At 37.0% G+C, this 24,723-nt stretch overlaps 2 protein-coding genes across 3 annotated transcripts in view; one reads left to right on the top strand and one right to left on the bottom strand.

Annotated features, from left to right (window-relative positions):
• Positions 1-17,038, bottom strand: part of chl1b (cell adhesion molecule L1 like b) — a 129,403-nt gene extending 112,365 nt beyond the window's left edge. Inside the window, exon 1 of the mRNA XM_089134374.1 lies at positions 16,698-17,038. The gene's annotated coding sequence lies outside the window, so the exon portion shown is untranslated. The remainder of the gene's footprint in view (positions 1-16,697) is intronic.
• Positions 17,039-21,517: 4,479 nt separating this feature from the next.
• Positions 21,518-24,723, top strand: part of cntn3b (contactin 3b) — a 67,800-nt gene continuing 64,594 nt past the window's right edge. For both annotated transcript variants that reach the window (XR_016169543.1, XM_039648974.2), the window contains exon 1: positions 21,518-21,974. The gene's annotated coding sequence lies outside the window, so the exon portion shown is untranslated. The remainder of the gene's footprint in view (positions 21,975-24,723) is intronic.

Here is a 24,723-nt window from a genome sequence, read left to right as displayed (position 1 = left end):
CAACTCCACTCTCAACTGCATAATGAATCACGCTTCCCTCTCGTTTGAACCCAGACACAGGCTTTTCATTGTTCATCTTCTCTGGGTATTGAGGGCCGCCACATCTATAGTGCTGAACATTAAGGTCAGAAAAGTTGCTAAACTTGGAGAATGATTTTAGCCATTATGTCTGGAAAAAATGACGTATGTCTATGGAAATCTGTCAATGCAGAGTGAATATTGCAAAACCTGTCAAGGGAATAAGATGATGAAGAAGGAGACGTAGAACGAGAATGAGAAAGGAGAAGGAGAAGATCATCATATTTTGCTTTAACAAAATGTGTAACACTACAATAAGTTTTAAAAATCAGTTATGTATAATTAGTTAAATAAGTTATATATCTTTTTTTTTTTTTTTTTGGTCAGCGTAACCAAAACAAACAAAAGAAAAAGGTCATCTATTTTCAGGACACTTTTATTTATTTTTTTTGCCATTTTGCGTTATTTTAAGGACACATTAGTAGCCAACATGCTATCAGTTCTCAATATTTTTTTTAATGATTTTCATTAATGTAATAGCATTTTTTAAAATCAATTAAATTATAATAAAAGGCAGTACACCAAATGTCTTTATGATACAGAATTATTTCAAATGTATATATGAATCATTGTATTCTACTATAGTAAGAATAAGATTCCATATTTTGAATTGCAGATATTAATTATCTTATATTAATTAATTAATTAATTATTAAAGATAATGGAGGGGAAAATGTCCTTAAATAATATCACAATGCAAAATAATAATAATAATAATAAATAAATAAATAAATAAATAAATCTAATAATAGGAATTTTTCATTATGCAAACGTTATTTAAATATTTATATTTATAAATACAAATATTTAAGTCTTAACATCTATAGCATCACATCTTTTTGAGCAAACGTCTCAATGAAATGCGAATGCTACTGATGTTACATGCATGGCCTTTCCATCAAACGCCTGTCACCTATGACTTCACTACTGTCTTTCAGTGTGCACGACAATTGAGTCAGAAAGAAGTAAAATGCCCTGGTGTATCGTTGTTCTCTAAAATACAGTATCATCGAGAACTCAAACCTTGAGTTTAATTTAAGACTGCACACATTTACAACTTCCAAACCAAACCAGACTCTAATCAAACTAACTGAGAGTGAGACTTAAGTCAAATAAATAAATACGTGACTAATATTATACCACGGGGCACCATCATATTTTAACCAAGAAGATGTCTTTCATTTTAGTATCAGTACACCCACCTATCCACACTCACAGTCACACATACTGTAGCTGCTTGTCAAGTGCTGGATTTTTCATATAGAAGTATTTCTGTGGACATGGATTGCAATTCCACTTCAACTTCGCAAATCGTATACCCTCTCTGATCTTCCTAAGCAGCTTGCTTTTGATATCACAATGGTTATAGGTTTAAGGAGCAGGATGTCACATCTCCTTTGAGGATTTTGATGCGTAATGGAACATGTGTTATGATGGTGCATACTGATTATGTGATCCAACAAGTGCGTTTTTCTTTGATTAGCATTGGCTGACTTTTGGTAACTATTGTATAACATCTGACTGCATAAAGCATTTGCCCATATTGACTGGACTTATTATGTCTGAATATTTGTTAGATATCAAGAATGGTGAGAGAACTTTGTGCTTGGTAGGTTTTTCGTCTTCTACTGACAAAAGTTTAAATCACATCTGGATAGCGCACTTCCCATTATGTTTATGCATTAAGTCAGTAGGCGGAGAGTAGGTGGTCTTTTGTGGCTGTTTGAATGCATTTAACCACATGAGCTTTTACACTACGAAAGCAATCTGGTCAAATGTGATTTGACAACCTCTGGAAGTGGTTGAAAGTTCGTTTTTAACCCGGTTTCAGTTTGTATTTAGTATTGTCTACTTGTGATTTGATTGACTAAAACACATTTTAAAACCATAATTACTTTCCATACCTTAATGTGTCCTTTCTGGCTTCATCATCTCATATGATTTGCATATTTTTATAGAACTTTATTAATGCAGGTTCATTGTGCCCCTCATGCCCACTGTAGTTTAGATACACTGCTATTTTCATCCTGGTCGGCAGGTGGCGCCTCTCACCAGGCTCCTGCTAAACATTACCACTCACTATGCCTGATGTGTCACACCTGTGTCTTGCCCAATAGAGTGCCAAAGTGATGACGTCACTTTGTAGGACAACTCGGAAGTTGGGTTCTCGGCGCATGGGTTCCCTCGATCAAAAAGCTATGCATTTTCCCCATAGACTTTTGGAAAATCGCAAAAAATAAGATCGTAGTTCAACAAAAAGTTGTGACCCTTACATGTTTTGTCTATCAAGATAATCTTTATAAGTTAATCCAAAATGAATACATTTTGAAGCCTATATAATTTTTTTAAAAAACACAAGCAGACACAATAAAGTTTTAAAAAGCAGGTTATAACTGTGTGTTTTATGTCATAGATCAAAACGTGAAAATATTTAGAGGCTTTGTTCACCACAGACCTTATTTCAGGCGATTTTTGATTCCATTCAAAAATCCCATAGACTTTAGAGCGAGGGAGTGCTAAAATGCTAACTCATTTCCGCGTTTTGGCCTAGAGAGTGACGTCGTAACTTCGGCACTCTATTTAAGTGGGTTTGTGCCATGCATGCTTTATTGTTCAGTCTTAAGCCTATGTTACCGGTTGCAAGCTAAGTCTGTTGAACTATAAGTCTTTGAACCCTTGTGTCTATTTTTCTTTTCATTTCTTGGAAACCCAGCTTCCTTTGTACTTTTCATCAGTAAAGATTGTCTTTTGTTGAAGACCCACGGCTTTTTGACCACCTCTGCTCTTGGATTCATTAATTGGGGAGTTAGCTCAATCAGTTAAACACGAGAGACATGGAGCCCAATCCCCACCTAGAACAGCCCTGTTACAAGCTGTGATGTCAAAAGTCTTATTCTGAATAATATTCTAGGATGTAAACCGCATATTATAAACATGAGCCAGAATTTTGAGACCAATGCAATCACAGATGGGCAGAGAACATACAGACTGAGTTAACAGATCTTTCTATGAAGCCACATCCATCTGCACACTGCATTTCAGAAAAGGCAAAACTGGATGTGGATTGAACAGTGTTTTACTGCATATGCCAAATTCCATGAGCCCCTTCCTTATCCTTTTATCCACCTATTACTTAATACCTATAATAGCATTCTGTCATCAATTATTTACCCACATGTCATTACAAAACCGAATGAATTTCTTTCATCTGTATTTCAATATAGGGACTAAGGCTTTCAAGCTTAAAGCCATCAAAAAACATTTAACATTATTGATACTATGATTGTACTAATGACAGTATTTGCTCACGAGTGATATTTTGTATATTGCAGACCTTTTTAAATTGCTATAAAGAGTGCAAATGACTTTATCTTTCCTAAACACCCTACCTGGATTTCATTTTTAAATAAATTTGCTTGTGAAAGATATACAAGCTCTGGTGTCTTATTAAAGAGAAAGGAAGCAAATATTTGATGGTGTTTTTATCTTGTGTGTGTCCACTTCCGAAAAGGATTTTATTTGACCATAAATGCTAGTTGTAATTGTTATTGCACTTTCCTCACACAGTGTATAACTTCCCAGAAATCAGTCTTTTTTTCTCCCACCTTCTTACACTTGTGGTGTTCACATTCAAAAATGATTGGCCTACAAAAAAATAGCTTGTAAATCTTTCGTCATGCGGATTTGATGTCTTTTTATCGACTTGTTTTCTTTCAATTGGCACAGGTTTTGTATTTCTTTTTGGAAATGATTGATCGTAGGACTCATCTAATCTTACACCTCACTTTTTTAAGGTAAATAAGCTTGAGTGAACTTAGAGTAAAGCATTTTCAACACAGGGTTAACACCAACTTCATGATAATAGCATTAATGCTAACTCAGTTCCAAAGAACAACCCCGCTGTCGATAAAGGGCTATTTAAGCGATATCGATGGAGTCCTGGGGTACAAGACACAAATATAATAAATATGATGCTGCTTTTTCTCATGAAAGCTTGTTAAAGCTTAAAGCTTTGATTTCCGTGTCATAGCAGACAAACTTTGCAATGCTTTGGAACTAAATCCCTGTGATTAAATGGCCACATTGAAGGTCAACACACAGCATTAAGTTATTGCACACAATCATTTCCAGGCCTTTAAATACATTTGATGTGCCCACCCCACTTTGCTGATAAAATAACAATTTTGTTCACAATGGTTATTTATCCAGTATGTCTTAGAATTGACCACCTCAATTCAGCCGCTATACCCCCAAAACAAAATTTCCACCTGTTGGCCTGAGATACCAATCAGAGCTTTGTTCCTTTGTTGTTATTTCAGCTAGCAGTGTGCAGTAATCCCCAACACTACTCAAAAAGGCTGTAATGACAGCAAAAGCATCATTCTGTAAGTTCCTCAAAATCCTGGTTTTGTGATGAAATGACTTTGTGAAAGTACTTACAAGAAGCTTACACCAAGCAAAGCATCAGTGAAGCACTAAACACAACCCTTTTGTCTCTATAAAGGATTACACAAGCCAGCGATCTCAGCCCAGAATGTTCCTGAGATGCATGAAGCAGCTCTGGGTAACTGCTGCTTTTCCGAGTCTCTATATGGGAGCATCGATGTTCATGTTACACCCACTACGGATGTTTAAAGCCTGCTGTTTTACGGTCTGAAAATGTGCTAAAATGCCTATAGCCAAGTTCAGTGTTGCCTATTGGTACAATACTACAAAATATAGCCATTTTATTTAAATAATTCGATTTGACATTTCTCATTTAATAAAACTACTGTGCATCTAAGATTTCTGAAAGTTTGTGGGATGCAAACACAGTGTTAAGGAAAGCCACTTACTTGGAAATATTGATAATTAAGGGATAGTTCACTTTGAAATTAATTTTATTTTCAATTTTGATATTTTTTAGGTCAAACCGTTCTTGTCTATCAGTCATATAATGAAGGTCTATGGTCACCACTTCAAAGAGCATGCACAGAGAAGTCCAAATTAAACATGATTTAATGACTCGTAAATGTAAGTACACATTGATGGCCTAAGACATGAAACGAGCGGTTTGTGTGAGAAAACGAACAGTATTCAACTCGTTTTTACCTCTTGTAACCACAGCCACAAAGCGCCCACGCCCTCAGATCACTTGGACGTGGCTGTGGTACGTAAAAACGATATAAATACTGTTTGTTTTCTCACACAAACCGCTCGTTTCGTGTCTTAGGCCATCAGTGTGTACTTACATTTGTGAGTCATTAAATCATGTTTGAACTGGACTTCTCTATGCATGCTCTTTGAGGTGGTGACCATAGACCTCCATTATATGACTGACAGACAAGAACGGTTTGACCTAAAAATTTGAAACCACTGCGGAAACAAAGACACCTACATCTTGGATGCCCTTGAGGTAAGCTATACCAAAAAATTATTTCAAAGTGAATTATCCCTTTAATCAAAATATAAGAAAATATAGATATTTATGGAACATGTCTCTCAGTCCTTAAAGTGATAGTTTACTCAAAAATTTTAATTCTGTCATCATTTACCCATTCTCTTTCTTTCTTCTACTGAACACAAAAGAAGATACTTTTAAGAATGTTGGTATTCACACCATTTTGGTTACCATCAACTTCCACTGTATGGGTAAAACTGTAAAAACAGTGAGACGTTTCTAAAAATATCCTCTTTTAGACAACTCACTGGGAACATGGATTTCACAGAAGACTCTTTTCAATTAAATTTTAACATCTGAATTTGAAATGAATTTAAACTGAGGTAGCAAAAAAGATTTCAAGAATGTAAAGAAATTCAAAATTCATGTGCATGGCCTAAAAAGGTTTGAGAACCATTAGCCTATAGTTAGAAAATAAACAGCATGCGCATTTTACCAAAGTCAGCGCTGAGTGAACGGGCTTGCCTAAAAGTACTTTGGTTTGTTCCATGGATACACATGCAATATTTAAATGCTAATGGTTATACTTTTGAAAAAGTGTAACAACTGCTGTGACAAATATTTCAGTTATGGTCAGCACTTCGTTGTAGACTAAAATTCATTGCAAAGGTAATTAACTGTCCATCTGTGAACACTCTAAGTGAATTTTTTTGCAATAAGAAATCTTTACAATCACTTGATTTTTGAGTTTCCATATATACACAGCCAAACTGATTGAATTGCTCACACCTTTGTTGGATTACTCCCATCATTCTCCATCAGAGATAATCCAAATCAGACTGAGAAATTGTGTGATTAATTGCAACATGAAAGTCCCCATTGTCATAATTTGCAAGGGTGGTGAGAGGGTTTATTCAGATTCCCACATGCAGCATAGCAGATAGCTACAAATGAAGGACATGAACAATGTGTTTGTACATTTCCTAGCTTTTAGACAGCTCGTAAGAGCATGTTGAATAATTCTCACGCTATCTAGATCAATCAGAGAAATGAAGAAATGACTGCAGCTAATTAGAATCCTCCTATTCCTTTCATTTGCACAATGGCTTTACTTAAGGTAAATGCATTGCAGAACAGCACAAACATGAATGCAGAATACTAAACGACAACTTCACAGTGCAAGTCAATACAGCATAGCAATTCTTAATGTATGCTGGCTTGTCATAATGCAGTCCAAGGCATTAACCAACCTTTTAGTCATAGTCACAAGCACATTTTATGGATTCTGTGGGGAAGTGTTCACAACACATATGCATTTTTTTTCTAAGCTTTTAAGCAAGTGTTGAACTTCAAGATCAATTTTAAATGAGAGCTTTTGAAAAAGTTTGAAGCAGTGCTGGCAGAGAAAGCCTTTCTCATTTGCCTCTGGTATATATTGCTCATATTCTGGGATATATTGCATATATTCTGTTTTTAAAGGCGAGTAGGTGTGTGGCTGAGGATGCTTAACGTGTTTTAGGAGAAACCTTCTGTCCCTCGGGTCTTATTCAACCCAGAAAGAAATTCAATTCTGCAAAGGCTATTCTGCATAAAACAAGACAACTGCTTTGGAGAGTCTGAACCAAATTTCATTTGATAGAGAGGTGTGGATCTGCTTAAATTGACTGGTCTTGGTGATGCTAGCACTTCCTCAACAAACACCGAAATACAATTAAGAACTCTAGACTTCACACAACTCTCAGGCTACAGAGAGCCTTGCAGGCATAAACACACAACACTGCTTCATTTCATGTTTCATGGATTTTAGGTTTAAATCAATGTGCTACTGTAGATAAACAAATACATAGTGACACACCATACCACAGAATGGAAAATAGTATAATATTAGTTACTATAGTCACCACTGCTATGCATTTGCATTTAAATGGAAACAGAAATGAAATACACCAGATACACTCTAAAAAATGCTGGGTTGTTTTAACCCAACTTTGGGTCAAATATGGACTAACCCAGCCGTTGGGTTAAATTTTTACATTACATTTTTAACCCAACATTTCAGGTTTGTCCATATTTGACCCAAAATTGGGTTAAAACAACCCAGCATTTTTTAGAGTGTAGGTTTCCACTTGTCTGACTTATGCTAACTAATTCACATGCTATGCTAACTAATTCACATGCTATGCTACTAATTCACACCCATGGATATATATATATATATATATATATATATATATATATATATATAAATAAATAATTGCACTAAAATAATCTCTTGAATTGACAACTCTAATTATACACTCTTAAAAATGCTGGGTTGTTTTAACCCAATTTTGGATCAAATAAGGACAAACCCAATTGTTGGATTAAAAAAAAAAAGCAATTTATAAATTTAACCCAACAGATGGTTTTGTCCATATTTGACCCAAAATTTGGTTAAAATAACCCCACATTTTTAAGAGTGTATAAAATAAATCAATACACATTTTTATTATTACATTTTCATATTTTATTATTATTGTCAATTTATTTGGTGCAAGTAAACTTTATTTATATATATATATAGCACTTTTCACAGACATGAAGGGTCACAAAGTGCTTTACAGTAAAAAACAAATAATAAAAGAAATAAAAACCACAACACACATTACAACACCACCATATAGCTAGTTAAAAGCTTGTCTAAAAAGATGTGTTTTAAGATGTTTGCTAAAATTTTCTACAGTATCCAAAGCTCTCAAGACTAATGGAAGAGAATTCCAGAGCCTTGGAGCCACCACACAAAACGCACGATCACCTCTTGTTTTGTTGCAATGAATTATGTATTTTTTTAAATTAATCTGTCATCTTTGTATGCATACATATGCATTTCACTTTAAAGAAGTGATCAGAAAGTGGTACAAAATGAATAGATATTCGTATTATGTGAAGGAAACGACATTGCAAAGAATTATTATCTGCTCTATTTCTTTAAAAAAAAATAGTTACACTCATTCAACAGCTTGAGGTCGGTAAGATTTAAATATATATAAACACACACTCTAAAAAATGCTGGGTTATTTCAACCCAAATTTGGGTGAAATATGTACAAACCCAAATGTTGGGTTAAAAATGTAATTAAAAAATGGACAGTTGGATTAACATTTTAATTACATTTTCAACCCAACATTTGGGTTTGTCCATATTTTACCCAATTTTGGGTTAAAACAACCCACCATTGTTTAGAGTGCATAAATATATACAGTTGCGCCACTTATTTTTTTGTGTGGAAGCCATGATACATTTCTTCAAGTCTTTTCTGTCACTTTTTTGTCAAATCAATGCTTCTTTGCTGAATAAAAGTATGAATTTATTTATTTATTTAAAATCCACAAACTTTTGAAGAGTAATATAAAATTGTGCAGTCAATTATTGTAAATTAATGTGATTAAAATGAAAAGGAATGGCCCATTTGATAGTGATTACAGTATTATCATTAATGCAACTGAATATAAATGTTCCTTATGTTTACATATACTCACAATATTGCTCTACTTACAATATATAATCCAATATATTGATATGTAAATTCATTCAATTAAGCCTCATGGGTACAGATGCATTACTGATACTGATTAATCCTTACATCTTATGTTCATTTGGGAATGAGGGCTGACACTCTGTTTAAGCATGGACGTCACAAGATTTATTTAAAGACTTGGAAGAGAGGGGGAAAAAATACTATGCGTACGTCCTCTGGGTTACTACTAAGTGCCCTGGCAGCAACGTTTTACTACTTCAGGATCATTTCCACAAGATTCCATTCCACTTTCAAAGACTTCCTTTAGAAAAGATCAAAAACGTGTCTGGATGGCCACAGTTGCTAAGGTAGAACTGGCCATTAATGTTACCAGGTGGCACCAAAATGCATGCTAGGCAGAAAAACACTAGTGACAGAGATAAAACAAAAAACGAAACAAACAAATAGACAAAATTCTTTGCGATCATCGCTAACTTTTACAGGCAGGACTATAATGAAGTCCCCCCGCGCCGCGTTGCCGCACTGCTGTGGGGACGGATTGTTCCTCGGCCCTGTAGCATCTTTTCTATTCAAAAGATGCATCATCAACTCCTCTCCGTTTCTGTTCTTCGATCCCCATGTGCACTTGCAACCCTAGACCTCGGATTTTCTGCATTGCCTCAAGTCTTCATGCTAGCAGTTATCTCTGCACAGTTGTAGCAACATTCTGTACCCTTTGTAAATTCAAAAGCCATCACCCGAACCCTGGCTAAGCTTTGCTATTCACAGCTGCGATGTGGATAAAGCCCTCCTCCGAGCTTCTCTCAGCAGCCTGTGGGCTGCATAATGAGCAAAATACAGTGACTGATTGCTGTTAGGATGCCAGCGGCTATTTGGCTAACCACAAGACTTTTTCTGGTGCGAAAACGACATCGAGACGTTAACATCATCCACACAGTGAATTTGTGTAATCTGCAAACTGCCTGCTTACATATACTCAATTTTGCCACAACTTTCACCAATCATCTATGTGCAACAATATCTAGAGCAAAACTCAAGTTGTGCTCGGTAACTTGATGATGGTAACAAATGCCACCTTTCTGGGGGAAAAACAAGCAGCATGTACCCTATTATTCATTCTAAATAGCCTTGAACCAGTCAGAAGATGCAGAGGGGATGTTGGGATCTGTCCTGGGCCTGAGTGTGAAGTGTATATGACCTGATTGATTGTGTTGTTATTGTTAAGGACTCTTAACAAACGGGATTCTCCCTTGCTATTCATCCAATCGTCTGTTTGCTCTGGCTCTCATAAATTTCACAGGCCGAGCCGAGCTCTGCTGGGAGCTTAAACAATTGCCTTATTGATGGATGCCCACGTATGAGTGGAGAGATAATCTTTACAGGAGCTGCTCCTTGAGGTCTTGTGGACTGTCTAGTTTGCTGGCTTCCAAACCCTCAATATATTTTTAACACATATACGTATATTAGTGAGACAGACCAACTCAAACACATCTATTTATCGAGATTTGATTAGCTGCATTCCCTCAATGATGTGAGAGTGAAAAGGTTGATTGAAATAAATACGCTGATTTCCAGTGTGTGCGAGCGTTTGAATGCGCGCCTTTAATTGTTTCACTAATGAAGCGATATCAGACCTAAATGCTCTTCTCCTGTATGTCTCACCTCAGCAATGCCCTGCTTGTTGTGTTCCTTTTTTCAAGAACAAATACTGCCGTAACATGTTTAATTCTTGCATGCATCAGCTCGAGGCACACAGTGAGTCAGTGGGGGAGCTGGCGAAATGGAGTGCTGAAATATTTATCAAGGCGTTGCATATTCAGCCTGAGGTCCTTTGTGAGTGCTCTTGTGATCTTCAGCAACACGTTCGCAAATTAAATATTGATGGCGTTTAAATAAATAGGCGAATGGCGCGCCCCGGCTCGAAAGGATGCCACGCTGAATAAGTGAAGATATCGGTGGCTGGGTTGCTTTTTGTTACGAGGCATGGGAGTGATAGGGGGAGATTCGCTACTGTCTTCTTGGCCTGTCTTCCCTTGCAACATTGAGTAAAAGTATCGGTCTGGAGATAATGTTCACAAGTGATTTAATCGAATATGGTAACCATGGGCGCTTCTCCTCTCTTATTTGTGCATCCTCGTTTCCTTTCCTCATGTCTTAGCTCCACCCTGTTAGGATGGAATGGAAGGATACACCTGTATCATCGCTCATGGGTCCACAGGAAGTTTCCTCGCTCCTTATTAGTCGCTGTGCAATTAGAGAATTGAGATGTCCTTCAAGATGGCTGAGTTCGATAGGTTTCAGGGCTATGGACTGGAGAACAGAGGAGTGAGGAAATGAGGAAGCATCAATTTGAGTCTCATTATTCTTGAAGGACAGCTCATGATGCAAGAGTGTTGTGGGTGGTTATCACCTTAACAACTGCATTGGTACATGGTTATTAGGGTTTGTAGTGGTTGGTTGCTCTATGGTTGCTAGGGTGTCTCTATAATATTCTGCTCCCTGTATATATGATTTGGGTCCCTCATTTAAAAGGATTAGTTCACTTTGAAAAAAAAAAAAAACTTTTGCTGATCATTTACTCACCCCCATGTCATCCAAGATGTCCACGTCTTTCTTTCTTCAGTCGAAAGGAAATTAAGGTTTTTGACGAAAACATTCCAGGATTTTCTCCATATTGGGCACCAAACGGTTCAAGGTCCAGATGAGAGTTTCAGTGCAGCTTCAAAGGGCTTTAAACGACACCAGATGATGAACAAGGGTCTTAACTAGTGAAACGATCGGTCGTTTCAAAAATAAATAAAAAAGTTTAAGTTTTATAAGCACAAATGCTTGCCTTGCGTGCTTATAAAACATCAAAAACCTTAATTTTTTTTCGACTGAAGAAAAAAAAAAGACATCTTGGATGACCAACCCGGTCTCATCCCAAGACATCATATAACTGACGTTTTGGGACGTCTTTTGACCGTACGTCAATATTCGCCTTTTTAGGGCCCCCTTAAACGTCGGTAGATGAGGTTATGGGATCCTAACTCTACCCCAGACCTAAACCTACCCCGTCACCTAACTGACGTTAAAGGTAAAGCGTCAGTTGTATGACGGCCCAGGATCGCCATCTACCGACGTTTAAGGGGGCCCTAAAAAGGCGGATATTGACGTATGGTCAAAGGACGTCCCAAGACGTCAGTTATATGACTTTTTGGGATGAGACTGTGTTAGGATGACATGGGGGTGAGTAAATTATCAGCAAAAGTTTTTTTTCTAAAAGTGAACTACTAAGTCTATTAGAGTTTTCTTGCCTCTTTTACAGCCCAACAGACAAAACTCCCAAATTACATCTTTCCTTAACAATCTACAATATCAGGTAGCATGTACATGGCGTGTCAGTGTTTACTAATTATGGTTAGCCATTTTAAAAAGATCTATGTGCAAAATAATGACTTTTGAAAAGCACATTACACAAACACTCGCAGTTTTACAAAGTCTTACCATTGACAGAGATGTTTTCTGAGGTTGGATTCGCTGCAGACATGCAAGTGGTCAGATGCATTTTATTGATCTGATACATGTAATTTAACATTTTAAATAAATAAATACGCCCATGTGCATACACGCTACTGTAATTTCACTAGAATGTATCACCTACACGGATATAAGTAGCACATTCAAAGTTATGTTAAATAAAAATGCTAATTAGTACTGCAATCAGAGATAGAAATAAAGAGAGAAAAGGATATGAGAAATAAAATCCTGCATCCTGTTTCTTCCATGTTTGGAGGGCAGCCAAAAGTTTAACACACGCACACATAGAATAGTGCATAAATTTGGTGGTTGCATGTTGTATTTCCTTTCAAAAGCGTCAACAAAAGACATGCCACACTATAATGGGATTGTGAATTGGTTCAGACAATGCTCTGTGAATCACACACACACACACACACACACACACACACCACCTGGGCCTCATACTTATTCTACCCTACATTGAGAAAGATAAGCAAGAAAACATCAGAAGTTCACTCACTTCCTGTTTTCCATAGAACAGCAGCACCATGGGAATACAGCATCATTTATAACACTCCACATAACAAACAGAACAGGATAAGGAGATGAATTCAAAGTGCTAGTTTGCATTAAGGTCTTGCCTTTCTGGCTTCTATATGTGCATATGATTTGTTGTTGAGCATATACATGTAGTGATCTTTTAGCTGTCAGATGCAGGGTCTCCTGGGGTATGATCCAGTTTTAAAAATCCCCTTAGGAAACGCAGTGGGAAATCCCTAGTGATGATACACATGCTATAAATAAGCATGTGTCAAAATACTGTACACTTATATTTGACAGTTACTTTGTACCAATCCAGAAAAAAACAGACTGAAAAAGGCAAGCTGTTTATTTGCACTTAAATAATGACAAATGAATTGTGGTTATCCTCAGCTACAGCCCATTCTCACCCCCAAGGCGTCACTTAACTGACGCCTTGGGAAGCATTTGGACATGCTTCAATATCTGACGCTTTAGGCGCCCTTTAGCGTCAGTTAGATGACGCCCTAGGATCGCGTGTACCCTACCCCCACCCCACACCTAAACCTAACCGCGTCCTCTAACTGACGCTTTCCTTTAGCGTCAGTTAGATGACGCCGTAGGATCGCGTCATGTAAGTGACGCTAAAGGGCGCCTAAAACGTCAAATATTGAAGCATGGTCAAAGGTGACGCCTTGGGGTGAGAATGCGTTGTCAGCTATTATGGAATGAGCCCATTAATCTCTGATAATCAGTTTAGCGAGGGATAAGTCAGCTAGTCAGTATCACATATCACAAAATAATAGGGCTACTCAAATAAATAAATGAATTAATTACACCCCTACTCATATGGAATATTAATAGAATCATATTCTCTTAAAACATGTAAAACGGATGTAAAACTCATCTCTGAATGCAACGAAGGACCAATTAGAATCAGTATTTCAGGTGTGTCCCGATATACACTTTTTTGGTATTGCTATTGACATACGAAATCGTCTTACCTGCAACAGTGTCGTTCACAAGATACACAAAACATCACTGACAAAGTTTTGTTTCCAGTCAATGGACAGTAGGTAGATCCAGCATTTTGTAAATTAGGCCATCCTGTCATTATTTTGGTGTGAGAAATCAGAATGAATCAAACTGAATCACAAACAAGAATTTGCAAACCTGTTTGACTATTTAAATCATGGATGGGCAACTCAGGCTCTCAAGACCCATTTTTCTGTTTAGTTCAATCCCTAATAAAACACACCTCAAGCTAAGCAAGTCTTTGGGATTACAGTAAAAGGCAGGTGAGTTTGATCAAGGTTGGAGATGAACTTTGGGGCCAGATCTGGAGGGACAGAGTAGCCCAGCCCAGGTTAAGAGATCAATAGTAAATCATGTGTATTTCTGAAATATCACCAAGGAAAATGATTCTCGGGTCAGTGTGGGTAAATCTCCATCATCAGAGAAGGATTGATTATCAGTAATAGTTTACCAAGGTACAGCTGTATGGCACTAAAGGACATATTGCTGAAGTATTTCAGTAAAAAAAAAGGGTCTAGAGATTGTTTTATCTCAAGATGAAATGAGATACAATGGATTGAATAGCTGGAACTGGGTTTTTGAAAGTTGCGAACACGCTCAGTCAAGGGGAAAATTCTTCTATCTGCCATAAGAACCAAACACAGACACTAAACAAGCTCAGAATGTGCTGAGATAAGATTGATATTTACAGCTGCAACACTCAAAAAGACACAATAGATATTTCATATCTAAGAAATCAACAGACCTTTGCTTATTGAGAGTCTGAGACTACTTTATTTTTTTTTTATGTAGTAGTACATCCAAAAATGAATGTTCTGTCATCATTTACTCGCCTTTCTTGACTTTCTTTGTTCTGAGGAACAAATATTCTTGAGAACACTGGAATACAGTGTATTATTATTTCCGCACTCAAGTCCATACATCCTCTAGTCCGAGTCTGAGGTGTCAGATGACGCTGTCGGAAGGTAAACAAATCATTTCCATTTTCCATACTGGCTTTCACAGGACTAATGAATGAAACAAGACAGACTTTTCTGTTATTCTTTGAGATACTGCACATCCATGGCTACAGTGAAATAAGCTTGTTGGGAAAGAGTCATGAAACATTTGTTGACAAATCAATCAGTAAAAGCTTGAAAGACTCAGTTCTCATTCGTTTTAATTGCATGCAAAAGAGCAGCAATTTGAGAATTTCTTCTTTTGGAAGAAATGGAAGAAAGTCAAAGTATGAAAGCTTGTTTCTGCCATAGAATAAACTCAAAAACAATTGAGAGTTATAAACTCGCAATTGCTTTTTTTATTTTAACTCAAAAATATTTTTCACAGAGTTGAGACATAAAGTCGCAATTCGGAGAAAAATAGTGGGATAATAACAGATAAAAAGTAGCAAATACCTTTTTTGTTTTTGTGTTTTATTCATGGCAGAAACAAGCTTCTATGTTCAAAATACAATGGAATAAAATATTTAATATGAAAGAACTCAGCAAGACTTTATTGGGGAAGAGTGAAAGATGCTTCAAGAGAGTCCACAGCTCTGTATTGTGCTAGGAATAAACTGAAGTCATGACCACAGCCTTGCTATAATTTACAACCTCAAATCATCACTCGGAAAAAACAATGTTGCCAAAAAAGCCTTAGCAGGAGAGACTTAGGAGGGCACCTAATTGGGAGCAATGTCTGTCGTAGATCAGAGCAGAGGGGTACAGATCTCTCTTTCTTTTTAATTAATACCAGTGGGCTGTCACAGCCTCCGAATGAGAAGTCATAGAAGATGAGTGTGCAGTCAACCATACAGCGATTTAAAAAAAAAAAAGGCACTACGTGTGTTTGTATTGATGTCCTGTTCGTTTTTTGTTCTTGCTTCTTCGTTCACTGTTGTGGATCAAACAATTTAGTCAATAGGGCTGTTTGGTGAGCTGGACATGTTCAGAAATATTCCAGCAGCCCTTAGTTATGACATATATAAACGTGGGTCAGTATTCCACCATAACCAAACATTGACCATCATGTCACTTCTTCGTCATACCTGCGTCATTAAAGGAAAAGTTCGGTATTTTACAATTAAAGCCCTGTTTTAAGATCATTTCTTATGAAATTTTACAAATGAAATCAGAATGAAAGTTTACAAATGAAATCTTGTAATTGAGTGATTCTTTGAGTAATTAATGAAATCACTACAAAGAAAGTTGAAATAGTCAATTTTCAGGATGAAGTCCAAATCCAAAAAAAAAAAAAACTTCAAGTGCTCTTCCAGTAATCCAAGGAAATGGACAAAATAAAAAATTAGATAACCCACAGAGTCACAGTCTTGTACTTAGGATATTTGATAATCCACATGGTAATGCAGTGAGATCAATCCATTGGTTTAGAAACCACCTGATGTCCATTTCAATTGAGCCTTAGCAACTCATATGGATTCAACAGTCTCAAAATATAAAGTAACGTATAAATAGTCCATCTACAAAAAGAAAAGATATCTATAATATCTTATATAAATCAAAATGAAAACAATTACACAACATTAGGAGGAACAAAACTTACATGATTGAACTGGAAATGGATGCGTCAGAGCAAGTTCTACAAGAAAGACTCTATTGCAAAGTCACTAATTGGTAATTTCACGTTACCAATCACAGCTCAACATCAAATATAAAAGATTGACCTTACCTTCCCTTTTCGCTGCTGTAGGTGTCGTAGAAAAGTTTTCCCCCATCATCCCCACCACCACCAGGTTGGCTCCTGTCCAACCGTCAGGGGGTATAGGCTCCATCCAGCCCAGACCATCAGGCAGGACCTACCGGTTAACTCGCAGGAGGACGGAGGACGGAGCCAACCCCAATGAACTGAAATGGAGCTTGTCGAGTGTCTACTTTATTCCGTCTGTATTCTCCACAAAATAAATCTATTTCATTCAATAATTCTGCTGAGTCTCTTTGGTAGAAACAAAGTTTCTCAATCAGGACTCCAATGAATGATAAAACCACACTTCCCTCTTCCAAACAAACTGACTTCTTCTACACTACTACCCTTTCAAATACAAGAGGTTCTAACGCTCATGCGTCCCCTAGTGGTGAGTATGATACCAAAGTAATACTGTTACACTGTAGTCTTATGCAGTCAGGGTATCGTAGGCTACACTATACAAGTGGTTTGCTTGCAATTGGAAAAGGTGCATTTTCGCCACCAAATGGGCTGGAGTATCTATCATTCAAGCTCTCAACGGAAGAATGTACGGTTGTGAGGCGTTTGGACACCAGGAGCAGGATTGGACACCCCTGATATTATATAGGTCGATGGAAGCATGAATAGGTAAACAGCACTCTGGAAATGAATGTCATTTACTTCAGCGGCAGCAGCCAACATGTGACACACTAATTAAGTTTTTGTGATATTTTCACTGTATTTCATCAAATTTAGCCTGAAAGAAAAGGTGTGGTTGATGAGTTGATGAAGGTCATAAGCTAAAATTAGAAAAAGAAAGCATATATTAAATGGTTAAAATAATATGGCATTGAAACAATTTTTGCAAGTGCTATTTTTTTACAATATATTTTTAAATAAGGTTTTTTTTATTTGTTAAAAATTAAAACTAACCAAATATATATTTCAAGCATTCAGTTTAATTAGGTTTCCCTCAACAGTTTGACTATGATTGATGCTTATGAAATTCATGATTGATGACAAGTCATTAAAAGTTTCCCCAACTATTTGGTTATGATTAATGATGAGCCATGATTGACAGGTCATTCAGGAGTTCCATTACTAAACATATTTTTTAAAAACAGAAATAACGATTTTTTTTGGAATTCAGGGCATTGTAATTAGCAGATGGAGATTAATGGATCTATCAATAAATAACACCAAGCATAACATCCCTCTTCTGACGAGATTTGCTTTGATTTGGAAATTCATCTCATTTAAACCCAACCCATTTATATGTGCTTTAAGAATATACTAGTTTAAAATCAACATCAACTGTATTCTAACAGTATTCATGTAAACTTAGTTGTGGATACCAGAAGAGAAATTAGAGAAAACATATCTCAGCTCATGATCTCTGTCTCAAGAATGCCCAAGTAAGACATGCTGCACAGTCTAGAGAATACAATGAAAGAAACGTCATGCTGAATAAGCAGAGAGGTGCCCTTGATTTACTCAAAGACTACTGGGAACCAGATGGATCTGTGTCACCTGCCCAGCTTTGAAGTTCACAAATCCCTGCAGGATATCCACCAAATGAGGGATCAAATTCTGTTTGATGCCATTTTCCCCTCTGTATTGGAAGATGAAATAACGTGAAGATTTGTCTTTATTGCACATTGCTAGTGTCTTATCCTCAAGCCAGGATAATGAAATGCGACGCATTCTCATCCTAGGGCATCATCGTCTAAATCCGACGCACATGGCAACCTTTAGCGTCAGTTAGATTAGTTCTGGGGTATGGTTAGGTTTAGACCACTAGGAAGCGCATCTCATATTGACGCTAAAAGGGTGCCATGTGCGTCGGATGCTGACGCATGGTCAAAAGCATCAGTTAGATGACGCCTTGGGATGAGAACGGGCTGTGAAATCTTAGGTTAGGTCTGCATTTCATAATAATGTTTACTTAAACCTTTGGATTGCTGATTCATATAGGAGCCAACCTGAAGTTACTTGTATATTAAAGATATACAATATTTATGTAAGCCATAAAACCCCAAATTGCACAAGTGTTAGTATCAGGGATACACTTTATTTTAAGGTAACAGTAATATTATTTCACTAGATGTACTCGAGTAGAGTTACGGTTAGGGTTTGGTATTCTTCGTTTACTTTTTTACTTTGTTTAACTTTTGTTTTACAGTAGTGATTGAATCGGAAAAGCCCCATAAAAGTATGCGACCAGCAGACAATATTCCAAATCGTGTAAAACCACTTGATAACTTTGTAAGGAAAAGTCTTGAGTTTTTAATAAGTCTTTAAAAGTCTTTAATAATAAAAGCCCCATTTGAAATCTATTGAAATTGACGTGACATGAGGTTGGGTGAGTTAAACCGAATTTTCATTATGGTGATCCTATTCCTTTAATGTTTATGTGCTGTAAAATATCGGCTCATGCTCACCTCAAGCTAAATGTGGCAAACGTGACATGCTATAAAACTAGCCGATGCAGTCGACCATTCGGCTTCACTGACTGTTTCACAAAGCAGCTGGTCATGCGGTTGTCAACCGAACATGTTTTCTCCCCGAGATGAGGAGCTCCTCAAGGTCCAGTGCACATAATTAAATAGAAAATGTTGCCATTACTTAGCAGACATTACTCAATGACCTTTTGCTCTATCTCTCATCACAGTCTCTTCTATTTTTCTTTAATTCTTAGAAACCACACTGACCTTTGACAAAGAAAGAAAAAACTACACCTATGTGCCACATACCATGCCATGAATCCAATCTTCCGATACCTCATGCTATATTGATTGACACTGTTAAGTGTTTGGTTCACTCTAAAAAAAAAAAAATGATATGGAGGCATTTTCAGTTAAATATTTTTTTGCAAAGACTATAAGAGCAGTTCAAAGAAAACCGGATGGGTAGAGGAGCACTTCCTGGATTGCAAAGTTTGGTTAAGATAGAGGTGCTCTTTGGATGGAAAATCAAAAAAGAGAACTCAAAGGCACTCTCAATTAAAAAAGTTAAAAAGCCTTTATTATTATGGCTTGGCCAAATTAACCATCTAAAAACGCCAACACGTTTCGGCTACATGCCGCCTTCTGGGAGTTAAAAAAGCTATAAGAGCTTGGTTGAATTACACTGTAAAAAATAATCCTGTAAAAAAACGGTAAACTACTGGCAGCTGTGGTTGCCAGCATCATACCGTAAAAATACGGTGTGTTACTGTTTTTGAAATGAACAGCTAAATACCGTATATTCATCTACAGTACAAAACTTTAATTTAACAGCTCTATGCTCGAACACAAAAACAGTAACACACCATATAGTTACAGTATGATGCTGGCAACCACAACTGCCAGTAGTTTACCGTTTTTTTTTTACTGGATTATTTTTTACAGTGTAGAACAGTAAATTGATTTGCTGAAAAGTAACACCTTAAACCAGCTTTGCAGAAAAAAATAATATTTAGTGTTGTAATCGAGTTGTACTCAGACGCAAGTCCATTTCAAGTCCATATTTCAGGCACATTTAGACTCGGCCTCGAATAAACTGGTTTGATAGCCACAGAAAATAAGGCCTTGTGCTCGGAACTTAAGCCGAACTTGATTCTAAGTCTGGACTGGTTCATACTCAAGTGTTGGTCTCTCAGCCTGACAAGGTGGCCAAAACCCTCAAACCAGACTGGACTGCAGAAATTAGCCAGCTTGAACCAGCAAACCACCTTAGGCTGGAATAAGCTTTTTTTTTTTAGTGGTGTACAGCTTTGAAGGACAAAGGTTGTGTAAGGTTCAGAAGAGGAAAAGTGACTGTGTTATGGTGGCATTCAGCAGTAGGGTGTGCTGTTTTGTAGCTGAATTCCAACTGACCTGGAATAGTAGGGTTATCTGACATTCACTAGTTCCATACTCAGTTTAAATCATGGGAGACTGGGGCTAATTGTCACACATGGAAGTTCGCAAGGGCTACATGTCAGTAGCTATAAGGTTCTGAGGCAAAAGTCCAATTGCATATTTTCTCTATAGCTGTAGCTTTGAATGTTGGCTACAAAAAAATATTACAGTAAATAATAATTAAAGAATTATGTCCTCCAAATTAAAATTTCAATAGTTGTTGCTTTTTAAACTAACACAAAATGACGTCTTAAAGCAGGTTTTAATTTTATTGAAATTGCCACATATATTTTATATGTAATTTTATCTGTAAATCATCTTTATCAATAAAAAAAATACTTTAAATATTTTCTTTTTCATAATTTTGCTGTTTCATGAATTTTGTTATAATGTGACAACATGCCCCATTGGTTTGATTGATGTGTGTTCAATGAACTGTTAAATTGCTTTCTTCTTCTTCTTTTTTTTTTTTTGCAACCAAGACTTTAAGGTATGTGCCTATAATTGATTTGCAAAAATAAACCTGCCCTGCGAAATATTCACAGGAGTAAAACGTGTGACAACTAGCACCCATCTCACCCGAGCTGTGAACAAACTGAAAATGCTACAGGGAGGAAGCTTTCGTGGAACAAATTAATCTTCTTACATTTTAGGTTTATCTTGAGCTGCCCTTGCCATATCTGAGCATAGCACACATAGATAAGCTTTATGCAAATGTGGAATTAAAGCAGAGCCATTATGTTATTACAGTTCAAATATTGGAAATGAAATTCTTAAGGGTCCAGTTTATCCCATCCCAATGTTTTATTACAATATCACAAACCAGAAATGGCACTGAGAGATCAAGGCGTTAGACAAGTGATGCAAATGAACACTATCACTTCCAAATCTTCCCTTTGAGGCACTTTGCTCAGTGAATTTAGGGCGTGCTTACAGAGACACTCTTAGCTGGAGGGGCAGCAGCATGTTGGGTACCACAACTGCGCATTTCATCCACTGAGAGACTGCTGGAGGAGGGGATACGCATCATATAGACCTAACCAGCCGTCTTTTGGATCACTCTGCTGGTCGGAACCGATCACGGGGCACGTGTGTGCGGTGGATACGCCAGAGCGCTGTGATTCGTGGACTAATTGCGGGGCGCTTGCGGGAATACGAGGAGCATCTCTGTCCGCGAGAGGGGATAATCTCGTTCTCCTGACCGTCTCCACACAGTCCTCGATTTAGAGGGCATTTATTTTGTACTAAAAGTGAGAGAACGATATCAGGAAAGATGTTGCCGACGACAGTATGGGGTTAGAGGTGACGAGTTTCAAACCATCACTGAATATGGAGTAAATTCCCACGTCTTCTCTAATTTTGACTTGGAATACAGTGAACGGGAGCGCATCACGGTGACTCGGTGAGTTGATTCATTAGCTAGTAGGCTATGCACTGCAAGATTATTCAAAGTTAAACTGTTAGCCCAAGTTTTATTCGAGATGCCAAATAATGTAAATTATAGATTACCGATATATTATGAATAATGATTTAGGTTAAATAGGGACATCAAGAGCAATTTTACGCATGGAAACCTGGCAACGACCCCTATGACTTCTACAATGATAATTAATGGGATTTAAATGCAATTTTCTGAGTCTGACGAATCTTAACGACTCCATCTTTAAGCTAGTCCATATATTAGGATATAGCTAGTCCATCATTGATTTCTAAAGAACATTTAAATAAAAATCATTCAAAAGGCGTTTAAACAGAGTTTACAGACTTGAAGGCGTTTAAACAGACTTTACAGACTTGTTTTGGAGTATAAAAACACACACATTCAGTTATTTGATGCATACATAGAACATTACTCATATCGCGCGTAGCCTGTCAGCACTGACAGCTGAGTCTCAAGAGATAGGTACATGAGCAGTTCCTGTTTGTTTAGCGGACATTAAACTAATAACTAGCGATTTGTTTCAACTCACAACAAAGAATCAGATTATTAGAGTCGTTATTCGTTGGGGAATCGGGCTACCCTGCTTAATTCACTGGGAAGAATCGGATTACAAAAATGAATCGTTCTTTTTGACTGTAGGAATCGTACGATCATCGCACGTTGACTGATCTAAACAAACTGATCGTGCGAGTGTTGCAAAGTAGAATATCATTTGCCTGAAGAATAGCCGGTGAATAGTAGTTACCGCAGGGAAATCTGTGTCATATCAAAGCACTGAATTTAATTGCGGACTTACTTCTTGATCGATGATGGGGTGTGTGCTAGCGATAGTCCCTGAGTAGTTGCATTCGCCATTTTGGCATGATGACCCATGTTCTTTGACCTATGACATATCAAAAACAGTGCAAAACAATTTAATCAGCTGTTGTTAAACCAATTTAAACAGCTTTATTTTTGGGACATAGAAAGTGAACACTTAAAAAAGCATATTTTCGAATTATATATGTGAATTCTGACAGCACCTTGCTTATCTAGCAGCGGCATGTGTGATTTAGGTGAACTGCACACTGATCTCAGTCATTTAGGGCAGAGGATCACATGGGGCACACACATCACTCTTACTGCAGATAACCTCATATTTCCTCAGACTCAAGATACAATGTATAAGGGATACAAATAAAAACTGGCAGGTGCTGTTCTTCAGCATCTCCATTCTGATACTAGTCGCCCGTAACACAATTCTCTTGTGATGAATCCCACACAATAGAAGCTACATGTTGAATTCCAAGAAGAGAAATTTCAAGGAATAGTTCTTTCCATTCCCAGCCCATTTGCTTTTTTCTAAATAAATAATTAGTGAGATAGTGTTCTTTTTTTATTAAATAAAATATTACTTGTCAGCATAATGTATATCTGTTGATGATCCTGTTGGAGCCATTTTGTATACTAGTTGTTTAATCTAATTCCACACTAACCAATGACTGGAAAAACCATGGAAATTAATTTGTCAAAAAATCTGAGAACCCCACAATTGTAAGTGAGAGTGTAAAAACACATACTTGTGTAATACTTTTATGATAGTGATCTGATCTGGGTTGGTTGCTTTTGAAGTAAGCCCTCCAACAAGTATTAGGTGGATCAATAAACTATCAGCCTCTCCTCAGATCAGCCAACACTCCTTCTATCGCCTGGTTTATAATCTTACAAAGGTGTGACTAAGCTCTGAGAACTTTAGTGCCATTATGTATTGCAGGAGTGAGACAGAGAGAGGAAGGACTCACAGGAGAAAATACACATTCGGCTCTCTATCCACACCACATCTGCTATTCAAATAGGAATGGGATCCTTCTCTCGTGTGTTCATGTTTATTTATGGATGCATCTGGGATGCATGTCTCATCTCATTTTGTTGCTAACAAGCACAGCCAAATTAGAGGTGAGAACACTGGGAAACAGCAATGTGCAGAATTCGGTAGAACCACTCCACAGCACAGCTTGGCTTCCTCCGAGACTATTTATTTCTCTCATTGTGGCTTATAAAGTTTATTTAAAGACTGACTAAAGATAAATTTGAACATGTGGGAGGAATTCATTAGAGATGAAAGTAATGTTAGTTTATATAACAGGGATTTCCCCCCCCTCTTTCTTAATATCTTTCGTATTCGCTTTTTGCAGTCTCCATCACAAAATCTTTGTGCGATCTTTCATTGAGTAAAGGAAAAGGACAATTTCTAAAGGAAAATTTCACCCCAAAATAAAAATTTGTCATCACGTTCTTCCAAACCCATGACTTCCATACTTCTTTGGAAGAGAGACAGAGAAGAAAGTCCATTGATGAATTTACTTGTATTATTTTGGAGGAATTCACGTTGTATTTTAAGTCTTCTGAATTCATGTTGGTGTTTTTTTCACTAATCATCTTCCCCTCCAGTGAACTGTTAACTGATCAAATCACTGAGTTAGGTAGTTGAACTTGAGAACCGGATCAGCCTGATTCATAAATGAATCTTTCTGAGTGATTTAATGCAACAGATCAAGCAATTAACTCATCATTTGCCTCAAAGGAGCTATATGTTCACAGTTTCACGCGAATGCACATATTGGGATCTACCAAATAAGTTATCTGCCAATATTAGTTTTTTTTTATTATCATAATTATCGGTATTGTTGGTGTTTATTAAATTGTTAATTTACAAACTCAGTTTTTACAA

Source organism: Pimephales promelas, chromosome 8 (genome assembly GCF_988280905.1).
Source record: "Pimephales promelas chromosome 8, fPimPro1.hap1.1, whole genome shotgun sequence".
In the NCBI taxonomy this organism is placed as follows: Eukaryota; Metazoa; Chordata; class Actinopteri; order Cypriniformes; family Leuciscidae; genus Pimephales; species Pimephales promelas.
This window is presented reverse-complemented; position numbering and strand designations above follow the sequence as displayed.